Source organism: Leiobunum rupestre, chromosome 3 (assembly GCF_980474605.1).
Source record: "Leiobunum rupestre chromosome 3, qqLeiRupe1.1.hap1, whole genome shotgun sequence".
Taxonomy (NCBI): domain Eukaryota; kingdom Metazoa; phylum Arthropoda; class Arachnida; order Opiliones; family Sclerosomatidae; genus Leiobunum; species Leiobunum rupestre.
The window spans coordinates 65602475-65621586 of NC_143386.1; the positions used below are offsets into that span (position 1 = coordinate 65602475).

Sequence of the window (19112 nt, forward strand, 5' to 3'; positions counted from 1 at the left end):
TTTCATATTTTTATAAGAATACCAACGCTTCCGAGGCCACGTGGCTAAGTGGTGAAAGCGCCTGTCTTGTAAACAGGAGATCTTAAGTTCGAATCTCACCGTGGCCTACCGACGTTCTTATTTTCCCTTCAATTTTTTTCCTTTTATAATAAGAATGGAAACGCTTTCGAGGAAGCGTGGCTTAGTGGTGAAAGCGCCTGTCTTGTAAACAGGAGATCCCAAGTTCGATTCTCACCGTGGCCTACCGACGTTCTTACTTTCCCTTCAGTTTTTTTCCTTTTATAATAAGAATGGAAGCGCTTCCGAGGAAGCGTGGCTTAGTTTTGAAAGTGCCTGTCTTGTAAACAGGAGATCGCGAGTTCGATTCCCGCCGTGGCCTACCGACGTTCTTTCTTTCCCTTCAATTTTTTTCCTTTTATAATATGAATACCAACGCTTCCGAGGCCGCGTGGCTAAGTGGTGAAAGCTGCTGTCTTGTAAACAGTAGATCGAAGGTTCAATTCTCGACGTGGCCTACCGACGTACTTACTTTCCCTTCAATTTTTTTCCTTTTATAATAAGAATGGAAACGCTTTCGAGCAGGCGTGGCTTAGTGGTGAAAGCGCCTGTCTTGTATAAAGGAGATCACGAGTTCAATTCTCACCGTGGCCTACTGACGTTCTAACTTCCCTTCATTTTTTCTTCTTTTTATAATAAGAATGGAAACGCTTCATAGGCCGCGGGGCTAAATGGTGAAAGCGCCTGTCTTGTAAACAGGAGATCCCAAGTTCGATTCTCGCCGTTGCCTACCGACATTCTTACTTTATCTTAAATTTTTTCCTTTTATAATAAGAATGGAAACGCTTCCGAGGCCGCGTGGCTTAGTGGTGAAAGCGCCTGTCTTGTAAACACGAGATCGCGAGTTCGATTCTCGCCGTGGCCTACCGACGTACTTATTTTCCATTCAATTTTTTTCCTTTTATAATAAGAATGGACCGCCTCCGAGGCCGTGTGGTTTAGTGGTGAAAGCGCCTGTCTTGTAAACAGGAGATCGCGAGTTCGATTCTCGCCGTGGCCTACCGACGTTCTAACTTTCCCTTCAATTTATTGCATATTATAATAAGAATGGCAACGCCTCCGAGGAGGCGTGGCTTAGTGGTGAAAGCGCCTGTCTTGTTAACAGGAGATCGCAAGTTCGATTATTGCCGTGGCCTACCGACGTTCTTACTTTCCCTTCAATTTATTTTATATTATAATACGAATGGCAATGGCTCCGAGGCCACCTGGCTAAGTGGTGAAAGCGCCTTTCTTGTTAACAGGAGATCGCGAGTTCGATTCTCGCCGAGCCCTACTGACGTTCTAACTTCCCTTCAATTTTTTTCGTTTTATAATAAGAATGGAAACGCCTCCGAGGAGGCGTGGCTTAGTTGTGAAAGCGCCGTCTTGTAAACAGGAGATCACGAGTTCGATTCTCGCCGAGCCCTACTGACGTTCTAACTTCCCTTCATTTTTTTTTCTTTTTATAATAAGAATGGAAACGCTTCCGAGGCCGCGGGGCTAAGTGGTGAAAGCGCCTGTCTTGTAAACAGGAGATCGCGAGTTCGATTCTCGCCGTGGCCTACCGGCGCTCTTACTTTCCCTTCAATTTATTTTATATTATAATAAGAATGGCAACGGCTCCAAGTTCGCGTGGCTAAGTGGTGAAAGCGCCTGTCTTGTAAACAGGAGATCGCGAGTTCGATTCTCGCCGTGGCCTACCGGCGTTCTTACTTTCCCTTCAATTTATTTTATATTATAATAAGAATGGCAACGGCTCCGAGGCCGCGTGGCTAAGTGGTGAAAGTTGCTGTCTTGTAAACAGTAGATCGAAGGTTCAATTCTCGCCGTGGCCTACCGACGTACTTACTTTCCCTTCAATTTTTTTCCTTTTATAATAAGAAGGGAAACGCTTCCGAGGAAGCGTGACTTAGTGGTGAAAGCGCCTGTCTTAAATACAGGAGATCGCGAGTTCGATTCTCGCCGAGGCCTACCGACGTTCTTACTTTCCCTTCAATTTATTTTATATTATAATAAGAATGAAAACGCTTCCGAGGAAGCGTGGCTTAGTGGTGACAGCGCCTGTCTTGTAAACAGGAGATCGCGAGTTTGATTCTCGCCGTGGCGTACCGACGTTCTTACTTTCCCTTCAATTTATTTTATATTATAATAAGGATGGCAACGGCACCGAGGCCGCGTGGCTAAGTGGTGAAAGCGCCTGTCTTGTATACAGGATATCGCGAGTTCGATTCTCGCCGTGGCCTACTGACGTTCTTACTTTCCCTTCAATTTTTTTCCTTTTATAATAAGAATGGCAACGCCTCCGAGGAGGCGTGGCTTAGTGGTGAAAGCGCCTGTCTTGTTAACAGGAGGTCGCAAGTTCGATTATCGCCGTGGCCTACCGACTTTCTTACTTTCCCTTCAATTTATTTTATATTATAATAAGAATCACAACGGCTCCGAGGCCGTGTGGCTAAGTGGTGAAAGCGCCTGTCTTGTATACAGGAGATCACGAGTTCGATTCTCGCCGTGGCCTACCGACGTTCTAACTTTCCCTTCAATTTATTGCATATTATAATAAGAATGAAAACGCTTCCGAGGAAGCGTGGCTTAGTGGTGAAAGCGCCTGTCTTGTAAACAGGAGATCGTGAGTTCGATTCTCGCAATGGCCTACAGACGTTCTTACTTTCCCTTCAATTTATTTCATATTATAATAAGAATGGTAACCCATGTTCATAGGACATTTTAAACTCATTTTACCCAAGAACACGGCTTGAAATTTATGACATACTTATCCGTAACACCCTGTATGTAAGATATCAATTGAATATCATATTTTTAATAACGATTTGATCATTCATTCACATGATTGTCTTTAGTTATTAAATTTATTTTAATATTTTACTCATTTCACGTACAGTGTAGCTGCTAAAGCCGCCAATTATCGTGCTGAAATCTGCACAGCTCTTTAAGAATTAGTTCTAGAAGGGTCAATGATACGTTAATCGATAGAGGAAATCAGGGCCTCGTTGGCCCATAATGAATTTTGGTGGGCGACGTTATGCTATCTTTGCGTAATAATAAGCTAGGCTAATACCGAAGTCATAAGATATGTTGGCTATGCTATACTACGATATTTTGGGGTGTGGCTATACAGTGTTAATTTCGGCTACGTTATATTGGGTGCTTCTGTAGTTTATTTTTAAGAACTGAAATTTTTTTATACAGGGTGTTTGTTATTATACCAATGACTATGATGTTATTTGATAAACTTGATTTTTGACTGGATAAATGACCCGGTCTTTACTATCATAGTTAACGCACTAGGTGGTTGAGAAAGTGCTGGTTCTGGTAAAAATGTATTTTTGATTAGAATAGTGTGCTTATCAAGTAAATGTACAGGGTGATTGAATTGTTGTTCCGAATTAATTTTTTGTTTTAAAGTTACTCTTTGGTTACGATGATATAATCACCAAACTAGTGTATAATACGAATAGTAAAAGGAAAAACTTTACCACGATTACCGGTACACTAAAAATTTTTAGTAAAAAGTTAAAAAGTCTAGACTTTGTTTAGCGTTTGATAACGGCGACGTACACGCCTCTTAGCCGAAACATGTAACGCTGATTTTTAACTTTTTATTAAAAATTTATAGTGTACCGGTAATCGTGTTAAAGTTTTTCGTTTTACTATTCTTTGGTTGTTAAGAACTAGTACCCTGATTATGTTAAGCTATTGTACAGGGTGATTGAAATATTGTTCCTAATTATTTTTTGTGGTAAATTTACTCTTCGGTTATTCAGAAGTAGTACCCTAATTATGTTAAGCTGTTGTACAAGGTGATGTAAATATAGTTAAAGGGGTTTGCCCCGAGTTCTTCGGTTTCCCTTACCCATAAAAGCTTGAAGAGGTTTACGGTAATAGTAAGAGTAGGAAGCTGTTGGCTCGCGTGTCATGAAGGGCTTGCCCCTACCCTCCTACGCATTGTTACCCGGCCACCTGTTTAAGGCGTTATAAGTCGCTAGATGACTTGGGCCCAAGGTGGTACCTTGGGAATTAGAGTAGCTGATTACTATTATTACTCGCAGCAAGAGAAGCCGGGTTCGATCCCAGCTTGTGGCACTGGGTGAAAACTCGGAACAACTCCTTCCGCGTAGAGTTTGCAAGTTCTCTCCCCACTGGTTTAAGGGGTTTTCCCCCGAGATCTTCGGTTTCCCCTTCCATAAAAACTTGTTGAGGTTAACGGTAATAGTTAGTGTAGGTAGCTGTTGGCTCGAACGCGTGGCATGCAGGGCTTGCCACCACCCTCCTACGCATTATAACCCGGCCACCTGAATTAAAGGCTTCAAAAGTCGCTTGATGACTTAGGCCTAAGGTGGTGCCTTGGGTATTAGCCTAGCTGATTATTATTATTATTATTTATTATTATTATTATTGTTCATAATGAATTTTTTGTGGTAAAGTTACTATTCGGTTGTTAAGAACGAGTACCCTAATTTTAAATTTACACTTTCGTTGTGATAGTGCCCTGAATAATATATTTAACAGGGTGATAGAGATCTTGTTCATTAATAAAGAAAAACCCATGATCAAGATTTAAGTGAAAACTACTCTTTGGTGGTTAATGCTTAGTGGGTCAGTTATGTTAAACGACCAGGTGATTGAGATATTGTTTTTAAGATACAGGGGTGGTTGAGAAAACACTCATTTTCGACAATATTCCTCTTAATGTACAAGATGATTGAAATTTATGGAAAAATTTTAAACTTAAATTTAATATTCGAAATTTATTTAATACATCGGGAGATTGTGTGTACTTAGAAGTGTATAACAGAACTCAAACGAGAGAAATATGAATCTCCTTTCCCTTTAATGTTTCGATTGAAACATGTACCTTCGCAGGATACCGCTAATTTTCAATGGGCTTTTGGGAAGAAATTATTGTACAGGGTGTTACAAAAAGTTATGCAAGTATTTTAAGGAGTTGTAGGGGGTGAGTGGAGAAGTATGCCTGTTTTCCCCTATTTTCCTACAATGAGTTAACAGAGTGCCAGAGAGCTTCAAAGGGTGGTATATTAGCCATTGGTAGTAGGCTGCAATAAGCTCAAAAACAAGCAGCAGGGACTTAAGATACTGTTTAAATTTACCTTTTTAAGCTGGTTACCTCGATTTGTTTACAAAGTCCTTTTTTACCTATCATACGAACCAAAACCCTAATGTTCACATTTATTTTATCAAAAATAGCTGACATTTCTGTAGAATACGGATCAGATAACTCTTAATGGTGGTCTTCTTATTCCTTCTCTACACTAGAAATCTTTCACTTCAAGTGAAATCTTCCTTTTTGAACTCTTGAGAGCCATTGATTCTTGCTTCTAGGTGTTAGAAATTTGCATAATTACATATCACTCTTTGACGTTCGTACTTTCGAGTTTTAGTTTCAAAGGCTTTTCGCTTTTTGTCTTAAAAAGTTGGTTTGTCACTGAAGCACAAAACTTGCACTGCTTGCTTTTAGGGCGCTTAGAATTGCTTGTTACGTAATAAGGGTAAACTCCACACGTGATTGCTTGGTATCGATTAAAAGGGTAATTGAAGGTCTTCAAGCTTTTGGATACATTCAAATTAACGTTACTTGTTTCTATTTGCATTTTAGAGTTGTTAACACAGAGACAAAATGCATAACCTAATCTACCGGATATCATATCAATTAAATTTTGTAATTTTTTCGTGTCTAATGCTTGATTTTCTGCTTTAAGCTGGTTAGTTTGTACAGTTTTGAAAGAATTGTAAAGGTTACATTGTCCTTCTTCCGAAATCACCAATTCCACCGGATCGAATCCACTTTCCTGTCTTTCCGGATTTATCGGTCCTATAGCATGTTTTCTTGTAACTCCTAAAATTGGTTGATTGTGGCAGTAACCTTTCACCTATTAAAGAAATTATTTAAAACATATGCTTCAATATTCTATGCATTTTTATTTATCTTTAATGCCAATATTACTAAATAAAAATTTCCTTACTTCATAATTTAACTCTTCACGATAATCAGAATTGATCATCGTTGCAATATTCCAAACTAATGTCCCAAACACCACCAATTCTGCAAAGATGGACGTACTCTTCGTTTTGATGTCAACATTTATAGATTTCTGACCTTTTGAGTCGTTTTTCTCTTTAATTTCCGATTTCTTTTTGTTGGTTTGTCTCAACCAGAATTGTAAGATTTGGGGCTAAATGATCGACACCTTTTCTTGGTGTTTTAAAAAATGGACGAAAAGACCAAGTGATCGACACATTTTCTTGGTGTTAAGTGTTTTCCGTTTGTCGGGCTTCAGCCAAATTGTGCGCTTTTTGGGGATTTTATCGTCAGAACTTTCAAACAACTTTTGTTTGCAATTTCGGTCTTATTTGGAAAAAATATTGGAAATAATAAATTATCAGCCATCTAGCGGGACCGTTGGTAAAACAGGAGATTTGGGTGGTGATATATTTCCTTGCTTTTGTAATTTTATCTATTATATGTAAGATAATTATAATTTAATTTAATATTTCACTCGAAGATCTATTTGGTCCGAGTTTTATGTTTGCTCGAAGGCCTATTGGTACGAGCTATTAGTAAGTTTTTAAATTTCTTCTAATTTGTGTAGGGTTTAGCTTTTTTATCCCTTTTCATAATGGACTAATCTACTTATTCGCTAATTTTATCATCCCAAATAAATAATAACTTGCAGGTCCTGGCCTTTGAATATATTATTTATCGGCGATTTCTTTGAAGATGTTTTATTGAAGCTTATATTAGTGATTCCGAAAACGATTGCTGGTCACATGATTTGGTGCGCTTCTTTTATCACTTTCAACGTGCGCGCAAAATTGCGCAAGCCACAATCTATTAATACATCAATAGCGCATTTCTTTTATTTATTTTATTTTTATATTTACATTAGTTTTTGAAGAAAGCTTACAATTCAAACGGGTAAGCACTGTAACTCGGTCTTAAAATTATTTAAAACACTTTTTTTCTCATAATGCGTTAAAAAACATATACAAATTATTGAATTTGATTTATAGCATCGTTACAATTTTACATGTCATCATAACATGTTTTGATCTGCTATACTCTTTCAATTATATAGATATCATTATATTATCTTCATTATTTATGATTCCATTTTAAACAAGCTACGGAAAAATGAATTTTTTATCTAATAAAAATTACATTTTTTACGTTTCATTTTTATCTCACAACGATATAAGAAAACGAAAACTTGAAAAGGTATCCAAGTTGGTTTTTATTTCAATAAAGTTAAAAAGGCGAAATATTAATTTGCATTAAAAACCCGTATATGGGTCTATAATCAGGAAAGTACTAATTTCAACCCTTAATATAAAACTCTATCATTACCATTTCTACCATTTTTGGGGGCTAAGATGGGCGAAGCCTTTCTACGTTTTACATTGACTCGATTCATAAAACGTTCCCGATATAGTACTCTACCAAAACAACATCAGTTGATAATCATACATAAAGGTATTTGATGTTAACAGCAAATACCTTTATTTAGGTTATGTTTACTTTTTTTCCGAGGGGCTGATCACTCCGCGTAATCGGTGTACAGAGCCGTACCTTTGACTGTACTAATAGGATTACGCGTAATCTTTGAAGTCCCTGCCTTTGGCAGTGGCAATCTAAGCGCAATCCGGTGTACAGATTTTCTAAGAAAATTTAAAAGAAAAATATTTCGCTTTAAGGCTTGGCAATGAAAACTAGCAAAATTTCAAATCGTTGCCAAACAAAACGGTTTTCAGCGGTGGCACGTGGCCAAAGTCATTATAACGAAACCATCCTAGCGACTGAAGATAGACTACCTAGTAGAGATAAATATTCATGATACAAATTATCACATTAACGTTAGTAATTAATAATTTAAGGGAGATTTGAAGTTATTGCTTTTCGGATGGAGGATTAAATCTGTATTCATGAAATGTTTTTTAATCGATTTGTTTCGCGTATAATTATTTCATTGACTATGCAAATTGACCGGGAAACAATATTTTATTGTGTTTTCTCATTGGCACATGATTTAATTTCCGCTACACAATAGTGACAACGCCGTGGGGCGGGTATAAAGGCTTCCCTCTGCCACAGGTGTATGCTCTTCAGAGGTGTATAGGAATAAATTCATTAAATTATTCATCACTTGAATCATTCTTGGATTCCGGGCACCCCATCAATAGGATTGAGTTGTTCGCTATCCAAATGGCTCTTTCCTACGAGTCGTCTCATCTCCACGGGCCGCTAGTAATCTGCTCGGATTCAAAAAGCGTCCTTACTCAACTTTTTTGTGCTCTCCTGATCCAGTGGTTCAACTAATTCAGGGCCTCTGTGACGAGTACTCTAGTTCCATAACTCTATTGTGGCATCCGGCACATGTGGGAATACCGGGAAAGGAATTGGCAGACCGTCTTGCAGGGAATACTAAAACCCCGCGCCCTGGGCGGATTGACTTCCTCCTTATGTTAACGCTAATTTTGTAGTCATTAAAGAGACGTCATTCGTTAAGTTAGAATAGTTTAATCGTTATAAAAGTTATCATATACTGTACACCTTGCCATCGCTCGTCTTCACGCTTCGTAACCAAAAAAAAAGAGAACGGGGTTGCCAGGTAAAACAATGTAGTCAAAATGTAACAGGGTTGCCAGGTAAAACAATGTAATTAATGTCTGTCGCTAATATTCGGCTATCCTTAAAAATTTAGGCTTTTGACTAAATGGAGTATTACAAAAGTACGGCGTTATAACGAGCCTAGCAAAAATATGATACTGAAACAAAATTAGTATTACGACAACATTACATGAGACGTGGTAATGTAATCCTAATTGCGGTTTTAGGAAACTTATAACCGTACGAAATATCGCCGTTTCTCAAGTACTTAATTATAGTTTCGGTTCTTTGATTTTTACGAGATTTCATAATCGTGTAAATGTTTTGGCTTCAGCTGACGCGACGTCGCGAACTGGTACGTTTCTGAGTTTCTGGTGGGGTTGTCAGTTTCAGTGAGCGACTATTTTGGATCAATCGTCGTAGGAGTTGGGCAGTGACGCGTAACTGCTGGTGCTCAGCTGTGGTCTAGGACCTCGGCGCTTTCGTCTGTACTTCCGTCTTCGTCAGAAGATGAATCTAGGTTGTCGTGTCCATCGAATAAGAACCATCGTTTGAGTTTATCGGCTGGTGCGATGTTTCGATAAAAGCGCTGACTGCGTTGTATCTCTGCGAGATCCTCGATTACAAATCGATCGTGAGGAAGTGTTTGAGAGATGACGTGGGGTTGCTTGTACTTCGCATTGGTTTTGTGGGATTGACCTGTTACGTGGGAGCTTTGGCTCTTTTGGCGTTCTTGATCGATTTTGATGTTGTCCAGAGCCTCTACCCTCTTATGTTGTAGGTCTTCGTCAATTTGTTGATCTAGTGCGTCGATCAGTTCATTCCCTTTTGGGTGTAGTGAACGGAAGTTGAAGAGTAGAGAGAACCGTGTACTTTTCGTGGTTCTGTGCAGAGTATTGTTGACGCCCCATTGGACTTGGGTTAGGTCGGCGTCCCAGTCTTTTTTGTCTGCGCGAACGCAGAGGCTCACTATAGCTGGCGTTATTGTCCTATTATAACGTTCGACTTGGCCCTTACCCCGTGGGGTGGCCGTGGCGTTTGTGACATGAATTATCTTGGCTTCCTTGCAGAAGTTTTCGAAAATCCGACTTGTATAACAAGTACCTTGATGCGTTATGATCCGTCTAGGCGGTCCAAATATTCCAATAAATCCCTCGACGATTCTTCTTGTAGGTCCTGCCGCTGTGTTCCGTATTGGTCGAATAATGGTAAACTTTGTAAAGGCATCCACTATGACTATTAGGTAGGCGTTCCCTTTCGTACTTGTGACAAATGGGCCTAAGTGATCAGGGTGTATCATGTCCATTGGTGTTCCACTCTTGTCAATTGAGTGGAGGAGCCCTGGTTTCTTGCCTCCTGGGGTTTTGTGGAATAAACATTGCAGGCAGGAGGAGATATAAAAATGTTTTTTTTTAATTTTTGCGTAAGTCTTATCCACCGCAAAGTGGCCTATATCGTCATGATTCCTCTTCACGATTTGCCAACGTGCCTTATCTGGTACAACCCAGCGGAGCTTGTCGTCAGTAGAGTTTTCCTGATTCGTGTGCCGAAACAGTCGCCCGTTCTTTAACTTGAAATCTTTCTGGACTTGGATGCCATTCTTAGTTAAATTTACTGTCTTCTTTAATTGCTGGATAATGTCCGTGAGTTTCAGATCCTGTTTTTGAGCCGTCACAAGCCAGTCTTCGATCGTAACTGACATGTGACAAATCTGGAGTCCACTGGCTGTATCAACCTCTTCTGGTTCGCCGTATGGGGCACGGCTAAGAGCGTCGACATGAATCATTGTCGAACCTGGGCGATGAATTATGGTTTAGTGGAAGTCTTTGAGCTTCAGACACCATCTCCCTATTAGTGGAACGATATTCTTTTTGGCGAATGTGTTTCTCACAGCGTTAGAATCAGTCATGATTATGAAATGTCGTCCTAAAAGATATACTCGAAACTTGTCAGACGACTTGCAGATTGATATAGTCTCTAATTCGTACGAGTGGCAACGAGCTTCATCTGCAGTGGTACCTTGGCTGGCGTAGTAAACTGGATGCATCCTTTCATCCGGTCCTTTTTGCATTAGGACTGCGCCCAGTCCTAATTGACTTGCATCAGTGTGCAGTTCCGTTTCCGCTTTAGAATCATATAGTGTTAAGATTGGTTGTTCTGTAAGCCGTGCTTTTAACGTGTCGAAGGCCTTTTCTTGTCCGGTTTTCCATACCCACATGGCATCCTTCTTCAGTAACTGGTTTAATGGTCCAGCTATTCGGGTGAAGTTCTGTATACATTTCCGGAAGTATCCGGCCAAACCCCAAAAATCGCCTTACTTTGTGAACGTTTCTTGGCACTGGGAAATTCTGTACGCATTCTATTTTAGCCAGTCCTGGCTTAACCCCTTCGCTACTAACTTCTGATCCAAGGTAGTTGATTTTGCCCATTAAGAAGTAGCATTTCTTGCGGTTAAGGGTCAATTTTGCTCTCCGTAAAACGTCGAATACTTGCCGCAAGTGGTTCAGGCTTTCTGCCACCGTGGTTGCTGGAACCAGGACGTCGTCCATGCACGCCATGGCTATCGTATAACGTAGATTTCCAAAGATCATGTTAATCAACCGTTGAAATACCGCAGGTCCGTTGGTGACGCCGAAAGGCATTACTTAAAATTGATAATGGCCGTCGTAGGTCACGAATGCAGTTTTCTCTTTCGATGACGCTTCTAGCGGGATCTGATAGTAGCACGAGGCCAAGTCCAAACTTGAGAAAAAGTTATTTCCTTGGAGGCATTCCATCTGGTCTTCAATTCGTGGAAGCGAGTAGGCGTCGCGCTTTGTAATCCTGTTCAAGGCTCGGTAGTCGATGCATAGACGTTCATCTCCATTTTTATTTTTCGCAATTAGGATTGGGCTCGCGTACGAAGATTCAGATTCAATAATGGTACCCAGTTGGAGTAGCTCTCTCATCTGCTCCGCCACTGTTTCTTTTTCTGAATGAGAGCGACGATACGGGTGGAAAGTGACGGGTTTCGGGCTGTCCAACTCAATCGTCATCGTGGCTCGGTGTGTCCGTCCCAAATTGGTCATCCCATCGGAGAAGATATCCCGAAATTCGTTAACGAGGTCTAATAACTGCTTCTTTTCGTCACTCGTTACGCTTGGACCAACGTTTAACTCATCCTCCACGATTGGCATTAAGGCTCGTTTCTCAATCTGCATTACGCCCAATTTTAAGTTTTCTTCCGCTGCCACACAGACTTCTGCTTGGGCAATCTTTTGTCCTCTTTGAAAAGTTAAATTATTATTTGAAAGGTTCATGATAGGAATTACTGATTATCCTTTTGCGTTTATTCCGGTGATGCTTTTTGGAATGCAGTGCTCGTAACCCGGCCTCTGACGTCGTTGCATTTCGACGAACAAAATGGATTCTGGTGTACCCTGCCTTCCTACGTGAGCATCAATGAACCCTACATACCGAGGAGGTATGACTGTGGCTTCTTTAACCCAAAGCTTCAATCGGGGTTTTAGTAGGTCTGGTGTTTGAAAATTCTTTAAACAGACATCTTCTTCTTCAGACGTCTTCTTTTCTTCAAATATACGGATTGTGTTCTTACGTGGAACGATTACCACGTGCGGTTGTTTGGAGAACGGTTGGCCCACAAGCAATATAATTTGTTGGGCCTCGTCTGGTACTACGTGAGCTTCTACTTCTGCCTTTGCTTGGTCGATTTCTAGGGTTGCCGTGAAAACCCCTAGAATCTTAGTTACTCCGGATCCATAACCTTCGATCACCGCTCCATCCTTAGGTGGTTGGTATTGGATGCCTAGTCTGTCAGTTTCGCTGGCTCGTATGGCAACACAGTTGCTACCAAGATCTAGATAGGATCTTATTTCTTTACCATTTAATAAAGCGTCTGGAAAATATTTTTCGTTAGTTTCGTTGCCTGTTTTGTTATCTACATGTGCGATTGTGTTCGTGTTGGTGCGGCTAGCTTGGCTTACGCTGGGGTTTCGGGCAGTCCTTGGATAAGTGTCTATACTCCGACCAGTTGTAACATAGGAACTCGCCTTTCTCGTTGACTCGTGGCTTTTTCACAAATTTCGTTTCGCTTTGATCTTTCCCCTTCGCGCTGTCGTTTGACGGTTGGAAGTTGCGTTGCCTGAAATCCCTCTTTTCCTTGTCCGATCTTTCAGATTCATTCCCTACCTTCTCGCGCAAGCGCTAGTCTTTCTTCCATAGTCTTAATACACTTAAGCAGTTCTTGGGGTGTGCGAAGTGATCAATCGTTAGTAATCCAAGTCGGTGATGATATAGACAATCATGTCAGCCTCTTGCAATCCGCTACTTTATCATGATAGTAGGATTCTATGGTTTCGTTCGGCTGCTTGATCCTGCGTTCCATTTCTCTGTGGAGACTGTGTTTACCCTTAACAACTGGGAACCACTCCTTCAGAAGGCATGTCCACTCTGCCTAGGTGTGATTAACAGTGGCTAACTCTTCGTACCATACCTTTGCCGTTCCTTGCAGTTTTGGTATCGCGTGGTTGATCTTCATGGTGTCAGTCCAGTTGTATGCGGCCCCCGTGTCGTCGACAGTTTGGTGAGGGTACTTAACTGGATCAAAATCAGGAATCAGTTTACTTCCGTCATTGTAATGGTTGTGTTGTACCCCATTTCCGGCAGCTTCCCGTGGAGGATTGTTCCTTTGGATCGCTTCCAACTGTCGTTGGTGAGCTGCGAGTAGTTGGTTTTGTTGTTCTAGATGCGCTGCAGCCATTGCCGAAATAGATTGCTGTACCGCAGCTTCCACTGCTCTTTGAATTGATGCGGATAAATCATTGATGGATATGAAACCCATAGGCGCAATTTCTTCGTCCACTTTGTCATTGGATCGTGGTATTTTGTCGTTTCGCTGGTCGTAGTTTTCGTTATTTTCCAAAAGGCCTTCAGGTTGGTTTTCGTGTGTGAAGTTTTCTGACGTGTTATTCGTAGCGTTGCCGTTAGTTGCTTCGTTTAAAGGCCGAGACCAGAGATTTCATTTTCTCGTGCGCCAATTTAGACCCCCACAAAATTGAGTGACAGCGTCGACAGCTTGACCGACGGCTTGGACTGTTTTTGAATACAATATATACAATGAGCATCAAAAAAGAGGTAAGCTACAATACATGGAATTGTCCAGATGGTCACTCCAGCTGTCAGAGCTGTCACTTAAGTTGTCAGAAATGTCAAGCAGTTGTCACTCGTCAAAAAATTAAGTTAAGGATAAGAGGGGTGGAAATTCGCTCTGGTCTCGGTCTTTAAGGAATCGTTAGACTCAAAATCAGCCTGAGCAGAACTTTGGGGCTTGATTGTCTTGCTTTTTTTGTTTGCTTCTTGGTTCACTATTGACTCTGGGTTTTCACCTTTAAGTCTTCCACTTTTTCGCGTTGGTTCGTTTATTCGTTGGCTTTTCTTATTCCCCTGTATCGTGCTAATCATAGACGTTTAATTGGAGGACGTTGGAGATATTCCGTGTGTTGGCTATTTAACCGAGCTAGATTGTAGTTTATCGTGTTTTTAAAATGCCTTACACGCCGCACTTTCTCAAGTTTTTTGCCGCTTCAATGGGTGGTAGATAAAACGTAGGAAAGATATGAGACCAACCTTTGAGGCTACTAGATGGAACCTTAAAGGAGGTAGTTAAATTTGTGGATGGATTGAAATAGAACCCATGACGGGGCTTGGTAAAACCTTAAAGGTGCTACGGAGGATTACATAGAACTTTCTATAGTTCCAATATAACCTAAAAGGGTTGTTGATAAATGCCTTAAATGGAAGATAATCAAACCCCTGGCCGTGCCAAATGAAACCTCAAAACAAGGGCCATACATAACACCTTTACGGGTTGAAAATAAGGGACATCGGTAAAAAACCCTTTTTCCGGTTACATAACACCAATTTTTCTAAGAGTGTACTGTACACCTTGCCATCGCTCGTCGGAGTAATACGCGATGCATACAACGTATGACCTGAAGTAACAAATAAGTGTGACACTTACCGGAGTAATACGCGATGCTTACAACGTATGACCTGAAGTCACAAATAAGTGTGACACTTATCGGAGGTCGTGAATTTCTCTCTGGCATTTTCCAAGGCCGTTCTAATATGACCTGAAGTAACAAATAAGTGCGCACTTATCGGAGGCCTATCTAATATGACCAAAACTAACAAATAAATGTGACACTTATCGGAGTAATACGCGATGCTTACAACGTATGACCTGAAGTAACAAATAAGTGTGACACTTATCGGAGGCCGTTCTAATATGACCAAAAGTAACAAATAAGTGTGACACTTATCGGAGTGATACGCGATGCTTACAACGTATGACCTGAAGTAACAAATATAACGCCCATCATCCCTTTTGCCGATTGGAAATTCGTTAGTTCAAATTCAAGCTTTGAAGTATTCTTTGTGTTGAGTAATACGCGATGCTTACAACGTATGACCTGAAGAAATAAATAAGTGTGACCTTCTCTCCTTTAAAGACATAATCAAATAATTAAATAACCTACTCTCTATCGAAATGTTGATGCAAATTAAGTACTAAAATTTAATTTACATTATTTTATTGATTAAAACCAACTTTTAATTTAATAAAATCATCGTGTATAACTTGCCAAAAGTATACGAAATTTTTCTTCGCGGCTTGGGCGTGGGGATTACACACGATTGGCTGATCACTCCGCGTAATCGGTGTACAGAGCCGTACCTTTGACTGTACTAATGGGATTACGCGTAATCTTTGAAGTCCCTGCCTTTGGCAGTGCTAATCTAAGCGTAATCCGGTGTACAGACTTTCTAAGAGTGGTTAGCCCCTCGATTACACAGCGTGGGCTTCTGGCGTTCAGAAGGTTGTGGGCTTTAAATTTAAAAACACTCTATAGACTCTTAAACGCGCCTCCCCAATCTACCGACATTACTTTACAGTAAAAACCGGTTTTGGGGGGATGAAATTTGTGCGGTAGAGCGCTTGCTCGTCGGTTACCTGTATGATAATGGCGGCGCCCAGTAAACGTTTCTAAAAAGAGTGTATAGTAAAACCGTTTGTACTATAGAGTGTTGTTAAATTAAATTTTAAAGAAACCAATTTAACACATTTAACCTTGATATCATAGGTCGGGGGGCTCTGAGCTTCAAAGATCGCCAATGCCCTAGGTTAGGCTGGGGCTCTCTGTTGCATATTAGAATGCCGATCTCTGCTTGATATATAACGGTTTAATTGAGAGCCGGGCAATGAAATAATATCATCGTCTTCTTGGCGAACTTGTTTCCTTTCCCTATCTAGGGCTTGGGCCTTACACTTCACAGAGCTTTTAAAGTCCGTCCTCTTGGCACTTTTTTGGCAGTCGACCGAATAACACCCTTACCCACACAGGCAATCTCTTCCGCAATTTCACCTCAGGCTATCTCTACATCGTTGCTATTTTTATAGGTTTTTCCCAAATTCCCATTTCTCTATCGACCAAATCAGGCCTAACTTCCAAACCATTTATTAGGACTTGTAGCTGCTCTCCTGCTTTTATTTTTCCCATAAGTTTTGACAAAATAATGATTTACATGTAATTAAACGTTAAACTTGGAAATATGGTTAGAACTAATCGAAAACTGCATTCACTCATGGATAGTAGATTTAAAAGGATCGGTAAAAAGCCTGAATTTTAGCCCCCGTAAACCAATCACGCTAAGGGAGTCGGCCAAGGTTATTTGGAAAAAAAAAACAAAAAAAAAACAAGTATCGCTAAAAGTGGACGATACTTTTCGAAAAAAGAAAAAAGATAAACACGAAGTACATTTTTACGCCAAAAGGTATTTTTCACGTTTTTATAGATTAAATATGATATACTAAATATCATTTGATAGTTTTTATTGAATTAAAAGACCAAAATTAAAAATTACTAAAATATAAAGCACAAAAAAATACGTAACAATATCAACCGCATTAGATTGCCATTTTGAAATTTTAAGGTCATGTGGTACAAACGACCTTGCAAGACTCCCTCGGAGTCTCTCGAGCTGATTGATATGCATGGAGAAATAAAATGCACTGTGGAAGGCTATCGAAAACCTGTCCTCTTAATTTACTGTCCATGATTCACTCTTCAGTGACAAAATGGAAGTGAGATCTGAAATTCCCCCTTTTCTATTGGCTAGTAGGTGGGTGGAGCTTCGACAAAAACAAATTCCAACTTACTAGATTCGTCGTTTACGAGGACACGAAAATAGTTTTCTGCACCGTAATTTTGATTTACGAAATCGTAAATTTACGATATCTCAAATCCTCTCTCCTAACTTTACAATCCTCTTAAAGTTAAGATAATTTATAAAATGTCTCTGCACCGGGCCCTAAGATAGTATAATGTCATGGTCACGCGAACATAGTGGGTGCTGGCTCGTACCGTCATACGTCAAATCTAAGCCCTTCCTTGAAACACTCGGTTAGAAATTGTGAACGGTCTGGGTATAGAATGTTGTCGTCTGATACGATTTTGAAAACTTGTAACGTCACAGCTGTAGTGTTAATAGTGGCCGCCATGACAGTTACCGTTATCAATAGGCAAATTACAATGGTGACGTCGCAGGGTTTCAGACGACAACACTCTATAATATATGGTACAAGTACTTGCTGATTAGAAATCCTTTTATTTCTGTGGTTTATTTTCGGTGACGGTGGCTTACGAGGGTCAGAAAATCTCCCCATTTCACGTACAGAGGCGAGATTCAATTAAAACAATTCTATTCATTTGGAAGTAGCAGATTTATAAAAACTCAAAATAACTATACAATTTTGGGCAAAATATCAACACGCCAACGCTTGTCCGATTTTTTTTATAATTTTTTTGCGGAAAAAGAAATTCGCGGAGATATTAATTTTGTAAAATTAACGTTTTTTAATTAAAAGTAAGGTAAACGTCATTGGTTAATATACAGGGTGTTTTTATGTGCTCGAAAAGGTGATTTTTTTTTCAAAAACTATGTTTTCTAGAAAGTTAAAATTTGTACTGTACATTATACGTGCCGGGGGACAATTTCTACCAAAATTGCATCTAAATCGAAAAATATTTTCACGTTTTTGAAAATTTCAATTTTAACCGTTAGGTGTTATAAGAAAATTGTAGAGCGTCACCCAAAACGTACAAATAGCGTTGGCGCGAAAAAATAGACGTCTTTTTCACTGACAAAATATGACTTGAAAAAGTGACAAGTTGGGCAAACTAGAATAACTATTTTTGAATTCCATTGGGAGAGTAGTGTTACTTTATGAAAGTCAGAAATTTGTTAATCTGGTGTTTAATGCAATAAACACCGCTAAAAATATTAGTTATAATATAAATATCAATTATATTTTTACATTTACTAAAGCAGGGTACACGACGAAGGTTGCCTGGACTTGAACATTACGGTACTTTCCGTTAAATCATATATTTCATCTTCGTGTACTCTGTTTCATTAAAAATGATGGCAACGAAGTGATTTAACCTAAAGATTATTGTAGAATCTATATTCAGATAGAATATACCGTAACTTTTATTTAGTTAAGGTTAGAATCATAACTCTTTATAGTTAAGGTTAGAATCATAACTCTCTTTAGTTAAGGTTAGAATCATAACTCTTTATAGTTAAGGTTAGAATCATAACTCTCTTTAGTTAAGGTTAGAATCATAACTCTTTATAGTTAAGGTTAGAATCATAACTCTCTTTAGTTAAGGTTAGAATCATAACTTTATTTAGTTAAGGTTAGAATCATAACTCTCTTTAGTTAAGGTTAGAATCATAACTCTCTTTAGTTAAGGTTAGAATCATAACTCTCTTTAGTTAAGGTTAGAATCATAACTCTCTTTAGTTAAGGTTAGAATCATAACTCTCTTTAGTTAAGGTTAGAATCATAACTCTCTTTAGTTAAGGTTAGAATCATAACTCTCTTTAGTTAAGGTTAGAATCATAACTCTCTTTAGTTAAGGTTAGAATCATAACTCTCTTTAGTTAAAGTTAAAATCATAATTCACTTTAGTTAAGGTTAGAATCATAACTCTCTTTAGTTAAGGTTAGAATCATAACTCTCTTTAGTTAAGGTTAGAATCATAACTCTGTTTAGTTAAGGTTAGGATCTTAACTCTCTTTAGTTAAGGTTAGAATCGTAACTCTCTTTAGTTAAAGTTAGAATCATAACTCTCTTTAGTTAAGGTTAGAATCATAACTCTCTTTAGTTAAAGTTAGAATCATAACTCTCTTTAGTTAAGGTTAGAATCATAACTCTCTTTAGTTAAAGTTAAAATCATAACTCTCTTTAGTTAGGGTTAGAATCATAACTCTCTTTAGTTAAGGTTAGAATCATAACTCTCTTTAGTTAAGGTTAGAATCATAACTCTGTTTAGTTAAGGTTAGGATCATAACTCTCTTTAGTTAAAAACAC

The 19112-nt window shown here is 39.3% G+C and overlaps 7 non-coding genes across 7 annotated transcripts; all 7 read left to right on the forward strand.

The window, feature by feature from the left end:
• Positions 1 to 34: 34 nt before the first annotated feature.
• Positions 35 to 107, forward strand: TRNAT-UGU (transfer RNA threonine (anticodon UGU)). Its single transcript has one exon. It is a non-coding gene; the product is annotated as a tRNA-Thr (tRNA).
• Positions 108 to 849: 742 nt separating this feature from the next.
• Positions 850 to 922, forward strand: TRNAT-UGU (transfer RNA threonine (anticodon UGU)). The gene has a single exon. It is a non-coding gene; the product is annotated as a tRNA-Thr (tRNA).
• Positions 923 to 984: 62 nt separating this feature from the next.
• On the forward strand, positions 985 to 1057 carry TRNAT-UGU (transfer RNA threonine (anticodon UGU)). Its single transcript has one exon. It is a non-coding gene; the product is annotated as a tRNA-Thr (tRNA).
• Positions 1058 to 1526: 469 nt separating this feature from the next.
• Positions 1527 to 1599, forward strand: TRNAT-UGU (transfer RNA threonine (anticodon UGU)). Its single transcript has one exon. It is a non-coding gene; the product is annotated as a tRNA-Thr (tRNA).
• Positions 1600 to 1654: 55 nt separating this feature from the next.
• Positions 1655 to 1735, forward strand: TRNAT-UGU (transfer RNA threonine (anticodon UGU)). Its single transcript has one exon. It is a non-coding gene; the product is annotated as a tRNA-Thr (tRNA).
• A 471-nt stretch (positions 1736 to 2206) lies between these two features.
• Positions 2207 to 2279, forward strand: TRNAT-UGU (transfer RNA threonine (anticodon UGU)). Its single transcript has one exon. It is a non-coding gene; the product is annotated as a tRNA-Thr (tRNA).
• A 199-nt stretch (positions 2280 to 2478) lies between these two features.
• Positions 2479 to 2551, forward strand: TRNAT-UGU (transfer RNA threonine (anticodon UGU)). Its single transcript has one exon. It is a non-coding gene; the product is annotated as a tRNA-Thr (tRNA).
• Positions 2552 to 19112: the final 16561 nt, after the last annotated feature.